The 21546-nt window shown below is 40.9% G+C and overlaps 1 protein-coding gene and 1 pseudogene across 2 annotated transcripts in view; one reads left to right on the forward strand and one right to left on the reverse strand.

Moving 5' to 3' along the window:
* LOC129670597 (ubiquitin-conjugating enzyme E2 E2) overlaps positions 1-21546 on the reverse strand; it is a 285386-nt gene that overhangs the window by 119354 nt on the left and 144486 nt on the right. The gene's annotated exons all lie outside the window — the stretch shown is intronic.
* Positions 2134-10268, forward strand: LOC129670598 (40S ribosomal protein S2-like; annotated as a pseudogene).

The following is a 21546-nucleotide window of genomic DNA, read 5'->3' on the forward strand; positions in this document are numbered from 1 at the left end:
TAATTGTGTCTGATTTGTATCTTGTCTTACTTTTACTTCTGTTGCTGGGATAAATACCTGACAGACAGCAACAGAGGTCTAGGACTCTTCTTCCCCAAACCACCAGGTAGGCCTATTTCTCTCTACCCCAGAGGCTCATAGGCTCCCTGGGTAGCTTAGCTCCTTCCTGCCTAAGGAAGAGCAGTCCCTCTGCAGCCATAGTTCTGTGAGCCACTGTGCAGGCATCGCCTTGCCTCACCCCATAGGTCTTTCATCTCTGCCAGGATCCTGCCAATAAGTGTTGCGCAACTGCCATGGTTCCTTCTGGATCTCTTCACACCTCAGACTAGGCCAACCTCCCTTCTAACCTAGAAGCCACCCACTTGTCTGGAATCTTGTTTTCCAGTGCTCTTAGGTGAGACCCTGCCCCTCCCAGCTCCGTGTGCCTCCTGACATATAGCCCAGTTTACCGAGATCTGCCCCTGGCTGCCACTTGCCCAGAGCACCCTTGAGGTATGGAGAGCAGACTTGGAGAGCCATACCTGAAGGCAGCACAGGAAAGAGCCAATAAAGGGCCTGCTCACCTTTCTGCTCACCCATACAGCAGCAGAGTCTAATAAAAAAAGCCGAGGAATGGATCCTGCATGTCTCAGGACACAAAAGGACACACCTCAGCCTTCTAACAATTTAACCCTGTTATGCACATTACACATGCCTACAATGAAAGAAGTTGATTAGAGCAGAAATGAAGAGAGATGAGACTAATAAACCATTTCAGATGTACAAGTCCCAGCGCAGACGCAAAAAGAAATGTGAAAAACAAGCACACTTGTCCTCTAATTCCTAATCTCATTGTCATGTACCGAATGAGAATGACCTGGAAGGCTTTCCAGACAAGGAACTGAAGAGAATAATGGTAACTATGTATATACAACTCAAGGAGGATAGAAATATACTCCATAACAACAAAATCAAAGAATGAAATGCGGGGGGGTCAAGACGGCGGCACCAGGAGAACACAGCGTCTGAGAAGCGGGACAACACACTCCGTGCAGCGACCAGGAGACTGAACTCTGGGTCCTAAAACAACAGCAATCGTGTTTCCCAGGTGAGGGGAGGCTCCCATGGCGTGGGAATCAGTCGGGTCCACTCTCGGCTGCCCAGCCAGAACCCGGAAGAGAACCCGGCTAAGGCGGGCTTTGGGTCTCCAGGCTGGTGCTGCAAGCCTGCTTGTACCGCTCACTTACCCAGGCTGATCGGTGGGCACAAGGGTGCCTGAGACTGAGAGTCCCAGTCGCAAAAAAAACCCACAGGGAAGGAAAGTTGAAAGACTGATCACGGGTCACCCAGTCTTTCCCTGGAAGGTCTCGCTGATCGCAGGTACCTGCTGCCATCACAACTGAGCTCCCACCGCGCAGGGAGAGCAGCTGCACGCCCAGCTCAAAATCCCTACTCCCTCTTCGGAGGAGGCAAAAGGCGGCCAGCAGAAACTGCCACAGACCACATTGTCTGTACCCCTACCCGAGATCGGGGCTGAGAAAACCCAATCCTTTCGGGCACTCCCCCAAACGCCGCCATAACCCTGCCACGGCGGAGCAGAAGGATAAAGAGGCGCACAGCGGCTTCACAGTGCCTGAACTCCAGTGCTGCCAGCTGCTCCTAGCAAACAAACTACAACTCGGGATCTGGGACTGTTGTCATTCTACATGTCCTGAGATTCTCCTGGGTCCAGAGCAATAAGGTCTAGCAGCAAGTTCTATCACCGGTGCTCCCCCCCCCCAACCCCTGGCAGAGAAATGCCGGCTCAGGATCCCACTGAGAAGCCCCAACCCCCGCTGGCACTCCCCTGAGAGCACCTCCATAAGCTTGCCCTAGCAGAGGGGAAGGTCAGAGGGGAAAAACAGAGAGGCAGCCTGCCAAGGACACAGCACCCTCTCTCCAGCTCACCCAGTGGCCCCTAGCAGAGAAACCCAAGCTCTGGATCTGAGGACACTCAACCCTACCCGGTACTCTCTTGGGATCAGCAAACATAGATTCTACCGCCAGGCTGCTTCTGGCAGAGAGATCTGAGCCCCGGATCTGGGATTGAGTACACTCAACCTAACTCTTTTCCGCGCCACCCAGGGACCAGTCAACATAACCCCTCCTGGAAGAGGGAAAGGACAAAGAGGCAGCACACAGGAAAGGTGGACACCGAGTCCTGCAGCCACAGTGTCACAGAGCTGACTGTTAGCCTACCCGTGCACTTCCGCAGCAGGACCAAAGCAGAGAGTAGTGAGAAAGGGGAACCCCTGTACATTCCAACTGGTCCTGCAAGAGAGTGAGTGAGCCTTCTAGGGAGAGTTTGCCCCAGACCCAGGGCCTCTCCACAGAAGCAACCAGATGAGATCCCTGCCACCCACACCCCTAGTGTGGGCATCATAGGGATTCTTGGAATAGTGATCCCAACATTGAAGACTCTGCCTTGCGGGTCCACCAGTGTAATCCAGGCAAACAATCCCTGGATCCCAGTCAGAACTGCTTAGTAGTGGCTTGCAGGCCACTGCAATAGTCAGAGAATCCGTGCATGCACACTGCGCCCGCTAAAAGCGCACTCGAATAGCACCAGCGTCACATTCCTTACTTAGGCAAAACTGAAAACACAGTGCACACTCCCAAACCAGTGAACCTCTCTCATCTTCCTGAAAAAACAGTACAGAAAACAGAGACGATCATAGCCCGAACTACAATCTCAAGGAAGAAACAGTGAGGATTATAAATAACCAGATGGCTAGAGGCAGACGTAAGAACACTCCCAACAAAAATCAGGACATAATGACCTCACCAGCAACCCCACAAAACAATGGACACTTCAATTCACTAGATATACAAGAAAACGACCTCAAAACTATGTTTCTCCAGCTATTAGAGGCCCATAAAGATGAAATGAACAAAGCCCTCAGAGAAATAGCGAAAGAAATAGAAACTAACCAAGAGGAAACAAATCATGCTCTCAGAGAAATGACCACGAAAATTGAGGCAAACAGAGAAGAAATGCACAAAGCTCTCAAAGAAATGTCCACACAAATGAAGGCAAATAAAGAAGAAATAAACAAAGCTCTCATAGAAATACAGGCAATTATACCCAAAGAAGTAGAGGCACAATTAGTGATATATAGAGAGGAAATGGACAAAAAAAATAGAAGCTATCATTTAAAAGCAGGAGTCCACATTCAAACAGATGAAGGAAATGGTGCAAGACATGAAAACAGAATTAGAATCAATAAAGAAAACACAAATAGAGAAAAACCAGGAGCTGGAGAACATAGAGAAAAGATCAGGAACTACAAAGGTAAGCATCACCAACAGAATACAAGAGATGGAAGAAAGAATCTCAGAAGCCGAAGATACACTTGTGGAAATTGACACGTCTCTCAAAGAAAAAATAAAATCAGAAAAGTTCCAAACACAAAACATCCAAGAAATCAAGGACACCATGAAAAGACAAAACCTAAGAATAATAGGAGTAGAAGAAAAAGAAGACATCAGGCTCAAAGGTGCAGAAAATATTTTCAAGAAAATTATAGATGAAAACTTTCCCAACTTAAAGAAGGAGATGTCCATAAACATACAAGAGGCCTACAGAACACCAAGTAGACTAGATCAGAAAAGAAATTCTTCATGTCACATCATAGTCAAAACACTGAACCTACAAAACAAAGAAAAAATTCTAAAAGCAGCAAGGGAAAAAGGCCAAGTAACATATGAAGGTAGACCTATCAGAATCACACCAGATTTCTCAACAGAAACTATAAAAGCCAGAAGGGCCTGGACAGAAATCATACAGTCCTTAAGGGACCACAGACTCCAACCCAGACTACTATACCCAGCAAAACTTTCAATCAACATAGACGGAGAATTCAAGATATTCTAAGACAAAACCAAATTTAAACAATATCTACATAGTAACCCAGCTCTACAGAAGTTACTAGAAGGGAAACTCCAAACCAAAGAAAACAACTACATGTAAGGAAACAAAGGAAACACAACTACACAACAAAAAAACCAAAAGAATACAAGCAATGAAACTCAGTGACACCACCAACCCCACATCTAAAGTAAGTAACAATTGTTGGTCACTAGTTTCTATCAACATCAACGGATTCAACTCCCCAATAAAAAGACACAGACTAACAGAATGGTTGCGGAAACAGGATCCATCATTCTGTTGCATCCAAGAAACACACCTATGCAACAAAGATAAACACTACCTCAGAGTAAAGGGCTGGAAAAATGTCTTTCAAGCAAATGGTTCCAGAAAACAAGTGGGAGTAGCCATCCTAATATCTAATAAAATAGACTTTCAACCCAAGTTAATCAAAAAAGATAAGGAGGGCCACTATATTCTCATCAAAGGAAAAATCCACCAAGAGGACATCACAATTTTGAATATCTATGCCCCTAATATATGAGCACCTACATTCGTAAATGAAACAATATTAAAGCTTAAATCACACATTGATCCTAAAACCCTAATAGTGGGAGACTTCAACACTCCACTCTCACCAAGGGACAGATCAACTAGAAAGAAAACAAATAGGGAAATAAAAACACTTACAGAGACCCTAAATCAAATGGACCTAATAGACGTCTACAGATCTTTTCATCCAAACTCAAAAGAGTATACCTTCTTTTCAGCACCACATAGAACCTTCTCCAAAATAGACCATATAGTTGGTCATAAAGCAAGCCTCAACAGATACAAAAAGATTGAAATAATCCCTTGTATTCTATCTGACCACCATGGACTTAACCTGGACCTCAACAACAACAGAAATAACAAACAGCCTACACGCACATGGAAACTGAACAACTTGTTACTCAATGACAGCTGGGTTAAGGAAGAAATAAAGAAAGAAATTAAAGTCTTCCTAGAACTCAATGAAAATGAAGGCACAACATACCCAAATTTATGGGACACATTGAAAGCAGTGCTCAGGGGAAAATTTATAGCACTAAGTGCCTGCAAGAAGAAATTTGTAACATCACATACAAACAACTTAATGGCCTAACTGAAAACCCTAGAAAAAAGAGAAGCAGATACACCCAAGAGGATCAGACAGCTGGAAATAATCAAACTCAGGGCTGAAATCAATCAATTAGAAACAAACAAAACTATTCAAAGAATCAATGAAACAAAAAGCTGGTTCTTTGAGAAAATCAACAAGATAGACAAACCCTTACCCAAACTAACTAAAAAGCAGAGAGAATCTATCCAAATCAGCAAAATCAGGAAGGAAAAGGGGGACATAACTACAGACACTGAGAAAATTCAAGCAATCATTAGGTCATACTACAGAAGCCTATATTCAACAAAATTTGAAAACCTAAATGAGATGGACAATTTTCTTGATAGATTCCATCTTCCAACATTAAGTCAAGATCAGGTAGAAAGACTGAACAGCCCTATATCCCCCAAGGAAATTGAAGCAGTCATTCACAGTCTCCCCTCCAAAAAAAGCCCTCGGCTAGATGGTTTCAGAGCGGAATTCTACCAGACCTTCAAAGAAGAGCTAACTCCAATTCTCCTCAAACTATTCCACAAAATAGAAACAGAAGGTACATTACCGAACTCATTCTATGAAGCAACAGTCACCCTGATATCTAAACCACACAAAGACCCAACAAAAAAAGAGAACTTCAGACCTATCTCTCTTATGAACATTGACGCAAAAATACTCAATAAAATACTTGCAAACCGAATCCAAGAACACATCAAAGGTATCATCCACCATGACCAAGTAGGCTTCATCCCAGGCATGCAAGGGTGGTTTAACATACGGAAATCCATCAATGTAATCCACCACATAAACAAAATGAAGGAGAAAAACCACATAATTATGTCCTTAGATGCTGAAAAAGCATTTGACAAAGTCCAACACCCATTCATGTTTAAAGTCTTGGAGAGATCAGGAATACAAGGCATATATCTAAACATAGTAAAGACAATATACAGCAAGCCTATAGCCAACATCAAACTCAATGGAGAGAAACTTAAATCAATCCCACTGAAATCAGGGACAAGACAAGGCTGCCCACTGTCTCCATATCTCTTCAACATAGTACTTGAAGTCCTAGCCAGAGCAATAAGACAACTAAAGGAGATCAAGGGGATACAAATCGGAAAGGAAGAGGTCAAAGTGTCACTATTTGCAGATGATATGATAGTATATATGAGTGACTCCAAAAATTCAACCAGAGAACTCCTTCAGCTGATAAACACCTTCAGCAAAGTGGTAGGATACAAAATCAACTCAAAAAAAATCAGAAGCCCTCCTGTATACCAAAGACAAAAGGGCCGAGAAAGAAATTAGGGAAACAACAGCCTTCACAATAGCCACTAATAACATAAAGTACCTTGGGGTGACACTAACCAAGCAAGTGAAAGACCTGTTTGAGAAAAACTTCAAGTCTCTGAAGAAAGAAATTGAAGAAGATCTCAGAAGATGGAAAGATCTCCCATGCTCATGGATTGGTAGGATTAACATTGTGAAAATGGCCATCCTGCCAAAAGCAATCTACAGATTCAATGCAATTCCCATCAAAATACCAACTCAATTCTTTACAGACCTTGAAAAAGGGATTCTCAGCTTCATATGGAGAAACAAAAAACCCAGAATCTCCAAAACAATCCTGTACAACAACAGATCATCTGGAGGTATCTCCATTCCCGATCTCAAGTTGTATTACAGAGCAATAGTAATAAAAATTGCATGGTTTTGGCATAAAAACAGAAAGGAGGATCAATGGAACTGCATAGAAGACCCAGAAATAAACCCACACACCTATGAATGCCCGATTTTTGACAAAGAAGCCAAAACCATTCAATGGAAAAAAGACAGTATATTCAACAAATGGTGCTGGTCCAACTGGATGTCCACATGCAGAAAAATGAAAATAGATCTATATTTATCACCCTGCACAAAACTAAAGTCCAAGTGGATCAAAGACCTCAACATAAAACCAGATACTCTAAATCTGTTAGAAGAAAAAGTGGGGAACAGCCTAGAACTCATTGGCACAGGAGACAACTTCCTGAACCGAACACCAACAGCACAGGCTCTAAGAGCAACAATCAAGAAATGGGACCTCATGAAACTGAAAAGCTTCTGTAAAGCAAAGGACACTGTCATCAAAACAAAACGACTGCCTACAGATTTGGAAAGAATCTTCACTAACCCTTTATCTGACAGAGGACTAATATCGAGTATATATAAAGAACTAAAGAAGCTGAAAAGCAGCAAACCAAGTAATCCACTTAAAAAATGGGGAACAGAGCTAAACAGAGAATTCTTGACAGAGTAATATGGAATGGCAGAGAAGCACTTAAAGAAATGCTCATCCTCATTAGCCATCAGGAAAATGCAAATCAAAACGACCCTGAGATATCACCTTACACCCATCAGAATGAAAAACTCAAGGGACAACACATGCTGGAGAGGTTGTGGAGAAAGGGGAACCCTCCTCCACTGCTGGTGGGAATGTAAACTGGTACAACCACTCTGGAAATCTATCTGGTGCTTTCTAAGACAATTAGGAATAGTGCTTCCTCAAGACCCAGCTATACCACTGCTAGGTTTATACCCAAAGTTTGCTCAAGTACACAAAAGGGATATTTGCTCAACCATGTTTATAGCAGCTTTATTTTTGTAATAAACCATGTTTATAGCAGCTTTATTTTTGTAATACCCAGAACTTGGAAACAACCCAGATGTCTATCAATGGAGGAATGGGTACAGAAATTGTGGTAATTTTACACAATGGAATACTACTCAGCAATCAAAAAGGAGGAAATCATGAAATTTGCAGGCAAATGGTGGGATCTAGAAAAGATCATCCTGAGTGAAATATCCCAGAAGGAGAAAAACAAACACGGTATATACTCGTTTATATAGACCTATAAGATGTGATAAACATAATGAAATCTGTACACCTAAAAAAGATAATCAAGAGAGCTGACATAGGGTAAGATGATCAATCCTTGTTTAGAAAGACAGATGGGATGTGCATTGAACGTATGACAGGAGTCTACTGAGCGCATTTGAAAGACTCTATGTAACAGTGTTTTCAAAGCAAAGTCTCATGACCAAACCTTTGGCAGAGTACAGGGAATCATAAGAAAGAAGGGGAGTTAGTCTGATGGGGAAAGGATAGGACCTCCACAAGGATCAAATATATCTGGGCACAGGGTCTTTTCTGAGACTGACTTTCAACCAAGGACCATGTATGGATATAACCTAGAACCTCTGCTCAGATGTAGCCTGTGGTAGCTCAGTAACCAATTGGTTTCCCATAGTGAGGGGAACAAGGACTATTTCTAACAGGAACTCAATGACTGGCTCTTTGGCCTCCCCACCCCCCAAGGGAGGAGCAGTCCTGTTAGGCCACAGAGGAGGGCTTTGCAGCCAGTCCCGAAGATACCTGATAAAACAGGATCAGATGAATGGGGAGGAGGTCCCCCCTATCAGTGGACTTGGAAAGGCACACGGTGGAGATGAGGGAGGGAGGGAGGGACTGGGAGGGAATGAGGGATCGGGACATGGCTGGGATACAGAGTTAATAAAATGTAACTGATAAGAAAAAAATAAAATTAAAAAAAAGAATGAAATGCTTTCATAAGGCACCCAAGATATGAAAAATAGATTCAAAATGGAAATAGAATTTTTAAAGAAACAAACTGAAATGAAGATGGATATGAAAAACTCAGTAAACCAAATAGAAACATCACTGAAAAGCCTCTCGAACATAATGAATCACATGGAAAAAAGTTTAGACTGGAAGTCAAAGTTGAGGAATTAGATCCCTCATTAAAGGCCAATAAAAGATATGAAAAACAAAAACCATGAATGGGAAAAGGTAGAGATTTGGGACACCATGAAAAGACCTAGCCTTAGACTTATGGACATAGAAAAAGGAGAAGAAGGCATAGAGAATATAGAAGAAAATTTCTAAACCTGGAGATAGAGATGTCCATTCACAGGTGAGAGGCCTATTTAACACAATACTCTTCCCTGTCAACATTACAGTTAAAACATTTAAAGCACAGAATAAAGAAATGGTATTGAAATTGGCAAGAGAAAGGTCATATCAGTTATAAAAGTGAATATTTGATTATTCAACAGAAACTTTTAAAGTCAGAAGAGCCTGTAAAGATACATTTCAAGTACCAAAAGACCACAAATATCAACCCAGACTATTATATTGAGCAAAACTACTTATTAAAATTAAAGGAAAAATATTATATTTTCAAATTAAAAACTATTAAAGAAGTTATGGCCACTCAGCCTGTCTTAGAAGACACTGTAGAGGATACTTCAGTCTGAACAGAAGGTTAAACACGCCGAAGACATTACCAAGAATAAACAATGCCATGACAGTTAGGCAACGGAGATCCTAGAAAAACACAAAAATCAACAAAGTGTCTGAAATTAATACACCCTTTCCAATGATAACTCTTAATATTTTAACAGTCTCAATTCTCTAGCATAAAAACACGAACTAACTGAATGGATTAGAAAACAGGATCCATCTCTTTTCTGCTTCCAAACCACATACCATGTCACCAAGCTGGGCCTCCTGGTTAAGAACATGAAGATCAAGTCATTGGAGGAGATCTACTTGTTCTCCCTGTCTGTTAAGGAATCTGAGATTATTGACTTTTTTCTGGGTGCATTCCTAAAGGACAAGGTTCTAAAGATCACACCAGTGCATAAGCAGGCACGGGCTGGCCAGCAGGTCAGGTTGAAGGCTTTTGTTGCTTTTGGGGACTACAACTAAGATGCTGATCTTGGTGTAAAGTGCTCCAAGGAGGTAGCCACTGCCATCAGCGGGGCCATCATCTTAACCAAGCTGACCATCATTCCTATGTAGAGAGGCTACTGGAGGAACAAGAATGGTAAGTGTCATACTATCATGCATGGTGACAGGCCACTGTGGCTCTGTATTGGTGTGTCTCATCCCTGCTCCCAGAGGCACTGCCATGCTCTCTGCTCCTGTGCCCAAGAAGCTACTGATGATGGCCAATATTGATGACCGTTACACATTAGCCAGGGGCTAGACTGCCACACTGGGCTACTTTGCCAAGGCCACCTTTGATGTCATTTAAAAGACCTACAGCTACCTGACCCCTGACTTCTGGAAAGAGATTGTTCACTAAGTCTCCTTGTCAGGAATTCACTGATCATCTTTTGAAAACCCACACCAGAGTCTGTCTTCAGGGGAGCCAGGTTCCAGCTTTGGCTACCACATAAGGGTTTTATACAAGAAAAATAAAGTGTATTAAGTGTATTTAAAAAACAAAACAAAACAAAAAACCCAAACAACAACAACAACAACAAAACTCATACACCTCACCAACAACAGCAGATACTTCCTCACAGTAAAAAAATAGAAAAAGGTACTCCAAACAAATAAAACTAAGAAACAAGCATGCATTGCTATTCAATATTTGACAACATACACTTCAAACCAAAACTACTCAGGAGAGAAAGTTACTTCATACTGAAAGGAACAATAAAAACGCCAAGAGGACATTATAACTCTAAATATAAATCTATAAGTAATATATGTAATACTATACATAAATAATATACAGCTATATTTAAATATATGGCTTTATGTCTCAATCAAGCAGAAGTAACTCCGGCTTCATACGACAGGATAACTAGACCTAAAACCACCAGTTAACCCAACACAGTGACTGTGGCCAACCTTAACACCACCCCTCTTAGAAACAGGCAGGTCACCAGGACAAAAATTAAACAAAAAAAGTAAGAAATAAATGATATCACAAATCAAATATAGCTAGCAAATATCTAGAGTATCCCAACCAAACACGAAAGAATGTACATTCTTCTCAGCAGCCTACAGAACTCTCACAAAAATCAGCCACATATTATGATACAAAGTGAGTTTAAACAAATACAGGAAAATTTAAATAACATCTTGGATTCTATCTGACTATAATGGAATAAATTTGGATATCAAGAGCAATAGAAAAATACACAAACTCATTCAGACTAAACAACACAGTTATAACTGGCTCAAGGAAGAAATCAAGAAAATTAAAAATGCAAAGAGTTGAATGGAAATTAAAACATACCAAACTATATAGAAAGCAATGAAATCAGTCTTAAGAAGAAAGTCTATGGTGCTAAATGCCTATATAAAAAAAAACTTAGAGATATGATATACATGAAGGCCTTGGAAAAATACGAACAATCAACACTGTAAAATAAGACAGAAATTGGGGCTGAAATCACTGACATAGAATACAAACACAAAAATCAATACAAAGAATCAATGAAACAAAGAATGAATGCTTTGGAAATATTAACAAGATTGATTAACACATTTTCAGCTATATTAAGCAAAAAAAAGAGACCAATTACCAAAATTAATAAAATTAGTGATTAAAAGGGAGATATTAAAACAGATCCTGAGAAAATTTAGAGATTCAAAAGGGTGTATTTTAAAAATCTATATCTCACTAAACTATAAAATTTAAAAGAAATGGATGAGTTTCTAGGTACATATGATCTAATTAAATCAAGATGAAGTAATTTAACACTCATAACAACCAATGATATAGAAACAATAATTAAAAATCAATAAACCAGGAAAACCCCAGAACCAGATGGATCCAGTACAAAATTCTACTAGACCTCCAACAAAAGAACTCATATCAATAAAACCTCAAATTTTTGGTAAAACCAGAAATGAAGAATAATTCCAGATTATTTTTAAGTTTATTTAATTTAATTTGCTGTGTATGAATGTTTTGCCAGTATGCATGTCTGGTACCCAGGGAGGTGAGAAAAGAGTGTCAGATACTCTGGAACTGGAGTTGAGACTTCTTGCTAGCTGCCATGTGGGCTCTGGGAACTGACCTCAAGTCTTTTGCAAATGCAAAAAGCATTCATAACTGCTGAGGCATTACTCCTGCCTCCCAGATCTTGTCATAAAACCAGTATTACTCTGAAAACAAAACCAGAATAGACCCAATCAAAGAAGAAACTTATAGGCTAAGCTCCTTCACACACACACACACACACACACCCCTAAATAGAATACTTACAAATGAAGTTAAATGATCTTTTTTACCCTAGAGATACAGAGATGATTCAACATAAGTAAATCAGATAAATTGACTCACTGACAGAAACAATATAAGCATCTCAGAAGATGCCGAAAAGGCCTTTGACAAATCCAACATTTCTTCATGATAAACATTTTAGAAAATCTAGGGCTACAGGGGACAGACATATTTCAACATAATAAAGGCAATATACAACAAGCCATAGTCAACATCACCCCAACTGGAGAAAAACTTGAAACATTTCCACTAAAATCAGGAACAAGACAAGGATGTGCATTTGTTCTACTCCTGTTCAATACGGTACTTGAGGTGTTAGCTAGAGCAAAAAGATAAGTAAATAAAAGGGGGAACAAATAGGAAAGGAAGAAGTCCAACTATCCTTATTTACAGATGCTATGATTCTACATACGTTTAGCAAAGTAGGAGTATATAACGTTAATACAGAATCAATACTGTTGGTATAATGTTCATTTAGAATGTAGACAATTTACCCTTGTTTATTCAAGTGCTGATTTCTCTACCCCACTATCTGGTTTCAATCTGGACACTGCATTGTGATGCTTATTCTTTTTTTAAAAGATATATTTTATTTTTATTAATTATAGTTTATTCACATTGTATCCCACCTGTAGCTCCCTCCTTCTTCCTCTCCCAATCTCACCCTCCCTCCCCCTTCTCCACCCGTGCCCCTCCCCAAGTCCACTGATAGGGGAGGTCTGCTTCCCCTTCCATCTGATCCTAGTCTATCAGATCTCATCAGGAGTGGCTGCATTGTCTTCCTCTGTGGTCTGGTAAGGCTGCACCCCCCTGAGGGGGAGGTGATCAAAGAGCAGGTCAATCAGTTCATGTCAGAGACAGTCCCTGTTTCCCGTTTCTAGGGTACCCACTTGGAGACTGAGCTGCCATGGGCTATATCTGTGCAGGAGGTTCTAGGTTATCTCTCTGCATGGTCCTTGGTTGGAGTATCAGTCTCAGAAAAGACCCCTATGTCCAGAATTTTTGGTTCTGTTGCTCTCCTTGTGGAACTCCTATCCCCTCGAGGTCTTTCTATCTCCCCCTTCTTTCATAAGATTCCCTGTACTCTGCCCAAAGTCTCAGCGTCTGCTTTGATACCCTGCAGGGTCTTTCAGAGGCCCTCTGTGTTATGCTCATGTCTTGTTTCCCATTTTCTCCCTCTTCTGATATCTATCCTGTTTGCCTTTCTGAATGAGGATTGAGCATCTTACACAGAGTCCTCTTTCTTGATTAGCTTCTTTAGGTGTACAGATTTTAGTATGTTCAGATTTTAGTATGTTTATCCTATATTATATGTCTAATATCCACTTATGAGTGTATATACCCCGTGTGTCTTTCTACTTCTGGGATACCTCACTCAGGATGATCTTATTCTAAGCATAACCTGTCTCAAGTTTGTGTAAACATGCCACCATTTGTTCTGTATGTTGTCAATAAAACAACCAGCCATTGCTGTGCAATGGGGGCAATAGGGTGGGACATGCTGGTCTGGATAGAAGAAGGAAGTGAGTATGAAGAGAAGAGAGCAGAGCCTGGCAGGGCAGGACTTCAAACCATGAAGAGGAATGAACCAGACCTAAGATATGACTAAAAGCAAGTATAATGGGTAAAATCTGAATGGTAGGAAACAGTGGGCTTGGAAGTTTAGGATGGAGTAGCTATTGCCCAGCATTGTGCTCTAGGTTAATTAAATAAATCCCAGTCTCTGTGTGGTGATTTGGGTATACAGCTGGTTTAGGAATAACTGCTGCTTAACTAAAAGATAAATCAATAATAAGTATTTTTAACCCACAACACAGTAGCCTTCCTATATACATACATACATACATATATATCTTCCTATATATACCAAGCATACAGAGGGGGGAAAAACCCAAACAAACAGGGAAACAATATCTTTCACAAGAGCCTTAAAAACATCTTGGAATAAATTTAACCAAGGAAGTGATAAATCTGTGAAATGAAAACTTTAAGACTTCAAAGTAAAAAGGTAAAGAAGACATCAGAAGATAGAAAAATGCTATAGACTGGTAGGCCTCTCACCTCAGGCTGTCAACTGTTAGAATTACAGGCATGGCCACACCTGGCCCTCCATCGGTCTTAACTGAGCACTTTTGGTGAGTTCATTTTCTTTCCTTTCTTAATATGCTACTCACACTTTGTTTTTACTTTTTAGTAATTGTTCTTAAGTTTGTGATAATTATTTATAACTGGCTAAAATCTACTTTTAAATAAGTATTTTCAAACAAATTTTATATCATCTTTAGGCTGTGAAAATATCTTAACATACAAAACAATCCTCACTCTCTTTTTCCATCCCTTATTATTCTTGTCATTTATTTAATTTATATGTAATTACAGATCTATAATTAGATATATTATTGATATTGTTTAATACAAATTATTACTGGATTAATCAGTTCAAAATAAGAATTTTTTAACCTCTACTTTATTTGTAATTCTTTTTCTTTATGTAGATCAGTACTTCTACTATTACATGCCCCAATTCCATCTTCAGCTGTGTCAAACCTACACTGCTCTGTAAAGGCTTCTTTTATCTCCAGCCCATTTGACTACTTCTGAGAATTTCCCTCCTTACTTTGCCCATCTGTTCTTAAGATAAATTTTGTAAAATTATATGTTATCATTTGTGTATGTGTGCACGTGCATGTGTGTGTGCGCGCGCATGTGTGTGTGTGTGTGTGTGTATGTGTGTATAATGGGTCGAGGCCATGAATCCTCCCTGAGTCAGAGGACAGTTTGCAGGAATCAGTTCTCTCTTTCCAGTTTGTGATTCTGAGAAACAAACTCAGATCTTGGTGGAACATGTCTTGATATGCGGAGCCATCTCACTTGTTTCTGTGGAGACGATTTACTTCTGTTTCTTCTGTTTAAAAACAGCAAAGCAGGAAGGTAGGAAGGTGAAATGATTTGGCTATGCATCTAGGTCTCACATTGCTGTGAGAGCCTGTTTAGATCCTATGGATTCCTTTTTCTTCTCAGCAATGGAAAAGTAGTTGTTTTATTGGTATCAAGACTATACTGAAAGAACATGAAGAGGGTGTCCCTTATGAGGTATATACTGAACATCTTACGAGCTTGAAAACCCAAGGGAGTCACCAACGGAGGACCATGCATGGGGAGGACCTAGACCCCCTGCTCAGATGTGGCCAATTGGCAGCTTAGTCTCCCTGTAGATCTCTGAGTGAGGAGAGCAGGGGCTGCCTCTAGCATGAACTCAGTTGACTGCTCTCTGATCACTTGCTCCTGATGATGCAGTCTTGCTAGGCCACGGAGGAAGAGGATCCAGGCAGGCCTGATGAGACTTGACAAGCCATGGGCAGATGGCAATAGTGGAGAACTCCCACTAGTCCTCAGTGGACTAGGGCTAGGGCAAGAGGATGGCAGGAAGAGGGAGGGAGGGTGGGAGTGGAGGAGTTGAGGGAGGAGGCTTCAATCGGGATTTATAATAAATAAATTGTGAAGAAGAAAATAAAAAAAAAATAAAAAAAACAAACAAACCCAAGGGAAAGCAGGGCTTCCTAGGGTGTGACTGTTAGTAGTATTGTGAATTGGCTCTCCTTGTCCTCACTATCTACTTTGCACAGGATTCAGAATTTCAATTGTCAAATGCTTAGGCCCTGGCAGTTGGAGGGGATAAGTTGTTTACTTTGCTCTAGTTTCCCCTAATTACTACTGGAATCACCTATGCCATCACTAGAAGATTACTTAACTAAACATTCATTTGAATATGATACTGAATTTAAAATGATCTCTGGCTCAGTGCAAATAGCAAATCAACTCTGCCAATTACAGAGAAAACTGCTTTGTTCATATAACATTCCAGCCACTGTGCTTCTCTGAACTCCATTTGAAGGCTTACCGCTCTCAGAACAGCTTAGCCCTGGGTGAGGTGAAACTGACATCATTTGTATAACTACAAATCTTTTACACAATATATTAGTTCAATTTGCTTTTTCTTTCTTAAATATTTTGCCTACAGCAGTGAAAATTTCATTAATTATACAATTTGCACAAAATTCTAAGAAGAATGCTCATTAATCCAAACAGCAGGATTAAAATTTTCTGAATGCATGATAGAAAGTCAAAGCCACCACATTCAGCATCAAGGAAGGCAAAAGAGTCAAGCATATTCATACCTATTAGTATTTTCTTTCCACTCAGGAAGGCTACTACTTGCCTCACCCCAGATGACTGCTTCTTTAATGGCTGGTTGTGGATGCATGCATTCACTTAGGAAATCATCTGTAACTTCAACAGAACTAACTGTAAGCCTCTGCCAGCTTTTCATTAACTACCACAATTTACACAGATTTGCCTTTATTTCTTTGATATACCTGGCTAAATAGAAAATGAAGCCATAAAGGCTTATATCCTATACAACTTGGTTTTCTCCAATCTAAGAGAATAAATAACTACAAAATTCAATATACGTAACAAACATTATCTCCCAAACCAGCCATGAACAAAAACTTAGTGGAAATCTAATATAGCAGATATACAATCACACTCAATGACCTCAAAATGTCTGTAGCACTCCCTCCCACTAGTCAGGAGGTCAGCTACCAGACCAGGCAAGAGGTTAAGGCTGACTTTTCCCATCTGGGGAACAGAGAGCCTGAGACCCTGCTGTGACTGACCTGAGACTCAAGGGATGTGGGATTTAGTAGCTCTAGTGCTTGTTACATCAGCTAATTTAAAAGGAGCTTCTTCACTGGCCATGTACATACATACATATTACAACATCAGTGTGCAGTGAAGTAGTTAAGACAGCAGTTTATGAAAAGAGATTAAGGGGCTGGTGAGATGGCTCTGGGCAAAGGCACAGCAAGCATGATGATCTGAGTTCAATCCTTATGATCCACATGGTGGAAAGAGAAAACTGTAAGTCATCCTCTGACTTACACCCTTCACCCCATAAATGATTTGTTATAACAAAGTGAAGGGAGGGGGCCTCCAATCTAGGCTGGCCAACATATGAAAAATACATAAATTCTCAATTCCCATCCTGGTGAAACATTACACAATTGCAAACCACTGAAACAGACATATTCCTACATTAACGGTTTTCCTTTCCCTCTGTTAACTTTTGTCCAAAGGTGTGTGTACAATGAAAACAGCTTTTACCTTTTCTTCTATGTTTTTTGTCACCTCTCCACAGTACCTAGAAAATAATCTCTTAAGAAGCATCTCTTAAAAGATTTAATTCTGTTCTGCTGTGATCAGCACTGCTCCTGACTTTCACCTATCATGTGGCCTCACACACACACAGTACTGAGAAGTGCTCTGACAGCACAAAGAGACTGTTCATTTTTATTGGCAGTCCAGTAACACTTTTACTCTCTGACGAATAAATCTGTTCCCTCCTATAGCCATTCTTCTCAGTAACTGTGTCATTTGGGGGAACACCAAACTTGGTGGTTAGTATTTACTCTGGGTGTTTCATCTTTTGGTAAGAACATTCTAAGCTAAGTAATATCAATGGCAACACATAGCAGCCAATACCTAATAAAGAGTTTGTGCTTGCTGTGAAGGCAAATTGATATCCTTGCCAACTGAATCCATGACTTGGTCTTGGGTCACTTAGCTTACCTGAGAGCAAACACTCTACACAGTGATCCTCAGAAGCCTGCCATAGTCTCCCTTCCTATCCTTTCAGGGAGCTCCCACTTTCAAAACCGTCCTGCCTTCAGACTGAAGGCAAATCTTGTTTACTGTACATTTTGCCCATAAGCATTTGGAAGTGAAAGGAATGCAGAGTGCTACCTTTTCTGCAGGTCCTGTGACTTCCCTTTACACACCTAAAAACATTTTTTATTTTACACTTAAAGATAGTTTTGTTTGTTTGTTTTTTTTTTTTTTCCTCCAGCCTACATTTCTTGACTGGATAACACCTAGATTGGAGTTCTGAGGTTCCATTCAGAGAACGAAAGAGTCACATTCAAAGATCATGCTCTTCTAAGAGGAATCTCAGAGGTCCTAAGAGAAACAGGACTTGGCTCTGAGCATAAACAACAGAGCTGTCCTACCTCACAGCAGTGAGTGCCCTTGTGTCTTCACAAGTGGGTCTGGTACAGACTGCGAGGGCCCCTGTATGGATTGGACTCACATCTCTGGAAATCCTTTATCCTTAAAGCACAGACCTCACAACCAGGCACTTGCGGATTGGCCATCACCATTAACTAGAAGTATTATCCCTTTATGTTTTCTCTCATGCTTCCAACTACTTTGAGCTTCATTTCCAAAACCTACATAAAGAGGCTCATATGAAGCAAGTTAGATGGCTCAGTGTGCCAAGACTGATAACCTGAGTTTGATCCCCAGGACCCACACAGTAGAAGGAGAGAACTAACTCCCACAAGTTGTACTCTGACCTCTACACATGTGCTGTTGTAAGTATGTAAACACACACACAAATACCCCACTACCACTACTACCATAACCAATAAAGCAAAAAAAAAAAAAAAAAAAACAAAAACCCCAATTCCAGTATAAAAAAAATTATAATACTGTTGCTTGCAAAATTAATCTTAAGTGATAATCTATCATTTGGGAGGCATCATGTTCTTAAGATGTAGATCAAATTTAAAATTCATATTAATATCTTTAATTAGGAAATTGAGGGTGTTTGCTAGTTCAATTCTTTTGTTTTATTAAAGAAAATCATGCACAGCATTTCTTCTGGGTAATCTCACCAAGTGTACCTGCACTGAACATTTTTTTGAGCTTGCACCATCTCTCATGCCATGGGAGATTCTGTGGAGGTTACACTTAGGAACAGACACAAACGCTGCTTTCAAAGGTCTGATGTCTAGACTTTGGAGCTACTTAGCATAATTCTGGATATGAAATTACAAGCTTATATTAAATGATGGCTGCTCATCCCAGTTTTTCAAGGACCTAGTATCTTTAATGTCTTCCTCCATCAAAATGCCCCAGATACAGAGTGAGCACTGTGGTTGCAACTGGGAAAGAGCAGCAGCAACAGCTGCCATGAGTTCTGACCCTGGTTTTCAGATCACACTAGAGAAGTGTTCAACTTCTGCAGACCTGGATAAGGGGGTGAAGAAAGCGTGTTTCCCTACTGCACATAGTGGCAGGCAGCTAAGATCTGCTGGGCAAGTACCTTGAGAGAAGTAAAGATGCTAAATGGAATCACATGCTAAAGGACCACTCATCTGTTGGCTCACTCACTCACTCACTCACTCACTCACTCACTCACTCACTCACTCACTCACTCACTCAAGCAGTCTTTCCTGCATACCTGGCATCTGTCTGGAGCCACACCAGGCAAGAAGGTACAGCTGGCAGGAAGAGCTCACAGTTCAGGGAGGGTGCTTTCAAGATTATGTACAGCAGGCAAGTGAAACCAAGCAAATCCTCAGGTAACAGCCATGACTTCTTAGAACCTTCTGGGGTAGTTGTGATGAGGCATCCATCCCCCGAGGGAACCAAGCCTAGGGTGGCTTCTGCAGTGTGCAGTGCTGTGGTGATCCCAGAGCTTTTCCCTAAGAGAAAGTGTTAGGTGCTGACAGCCATCACTGTCCATACAGAACTGAATGCTGAAGGCCAAGAAACCCTCTCTGCGCATCAGAGGATGAAGTTTAGGAATTACCGCAAGTTAATTAGGAAAGTAACATTTTCAAAACAAAGAAGCAGAAAGGCTGGAAAGTGCTATCTCTTACTGACAAAGGCATCTTAGCCATGCTTAAACAGCTCCTGTACAGTAACTGTGCACCGCGAGCCTCGCTGCACCAACACAGAAGCCAACACATCTTCCTCTGCTGCTCTGGGTGTCTGCATAGGCAGTAAACAGAAAGCTCTCGCACACCTCCACAACACTCTGTTGTGAAGAGAATGCCTAAAGACCTGATTTTCTACCACATTATTCCAGTTATGATCTTTCTGTTTGAAGAATAATTTAATTTCAGAAATCAGAGAAGGCTACATTTATTTACTGAAGTGACTCCCAAGAAGTCATAAAGTCCAATCCACTGCATTCTCAGGACTGACTATACTTATGATTCTAGACCATCTATAACTTGCTGTAAAGTACTACTGATTTCAAACATGTTTCTCATGGAATGCATTATACCTAAGACAATATATTTACATACCCATACATCTAAAAGAAACAAAGCTCAATACTTATGACAAGCAATAAAAGATCTTGGTTTTGTTGTTTAATTTCACAGCCCACTGACAGATAAGACCTGTGATTTCAAAACAAGCTGTACTGTCAACACAGCCTATCTCTGCACAAGCACACAATCAGGGGAATCAGGACTGACTACTCAGGCAGTGGTTGCACAGCAGGCATAAAACTTGAGGGCTGGAACTCAAGAGGCACACATCTGACAAGCTGACACCCAAGTACATCACCTGCCACCTCCCTAGGCTCATCTACAAGTGAAAGATGCCAGAAACAAACTACCCAGGGAAAATAAGGCTTTAACAACAGGCTGGCCAGAATCACAGACGTTCCTCCACCCCATAGGACAGGCATGGAATAACATCCTCGGAATGAAATCCAAGATTGCAGAAGTCTTTCCTGTCTCATTGTTATTCTGTGTTTTGCTTTAAGATAAGTGCCAAACTTTCAATGAAGCGCATGCTGGCCTTTAAAGCACTAAAATCCTGCTGCCTCAGCTTCTAGAGTGCTGGGATTACAGGCATGAGGCATCTTGCCTGGCTCAGTCCTCAGGTCTTACTCTGGTCTTAGACTGTTTTGCCCAGTTCACAAACCCCAAAAGACCAGGAATAAACAGACTCCGCTGTAAATACATGAGGTTCTTTTTATTACAAATTACAAGCTGCAGCTAGGGCCCACACCCCCCACTGCTGAAGCGGTGGGAGCCGAGAGCAACATGCCCAGGTTAGTTGGGTGATTTAAAGATTCTGGTCCATCCCAGCATGCCCATGACAGGGGCGATTCCTGCCTGGCAAGCATCTATTGGTCAAAATGATACATTTTGAATTGATTGGCTGTAGGAAGGTCCCCAGACCATAAAGACCTGGTGTCCCTCCCTAGGGGAATGGGCCAGTTTCCTAGCAACTGTATCTCTAGTGGGTGGGGAAAGAATGCAGTAAGGTGGTCCTTCCCCTCAGGGCATTACTAGACTTCTCCACCCACCTAATTCAGGCCTTAATTCTTTAATTAATAGCTGATTTTTAATCTTTTGGTCTCTCAAGACCTCTTGGGTTGTTGGAACAGAGCACTTCTGTAGAAACTCATTACAGTGCTGGAGGCAGAGAAGTTCAAGATCAAGGCAGCAGCTGATGCCATGTCTGCTGAAGAACAACTCACAGGTGGTATCAGATCAAAGAAGTCCAGCTTGGTAAGCTAATCAGTTTATTGGGGTTACATATTGGAGTATGAATACTCAAATACCATC

This window comes from Psammomys obesus, unplaced genomic scaffold, assembly GCF_907164565.1.
Source record: "Psammomys obesus unplaced genomic scaffold, mPsaObe1.curated_primary_1811, whole genome shotgun sequence".
NCBI classification, from domain to species: domain Eukaryota; kingdom Metazoa; phylum Chordata; class Mammalia; order Rodentia; family Muridae; genus Psammomys; species Psammomys obesus.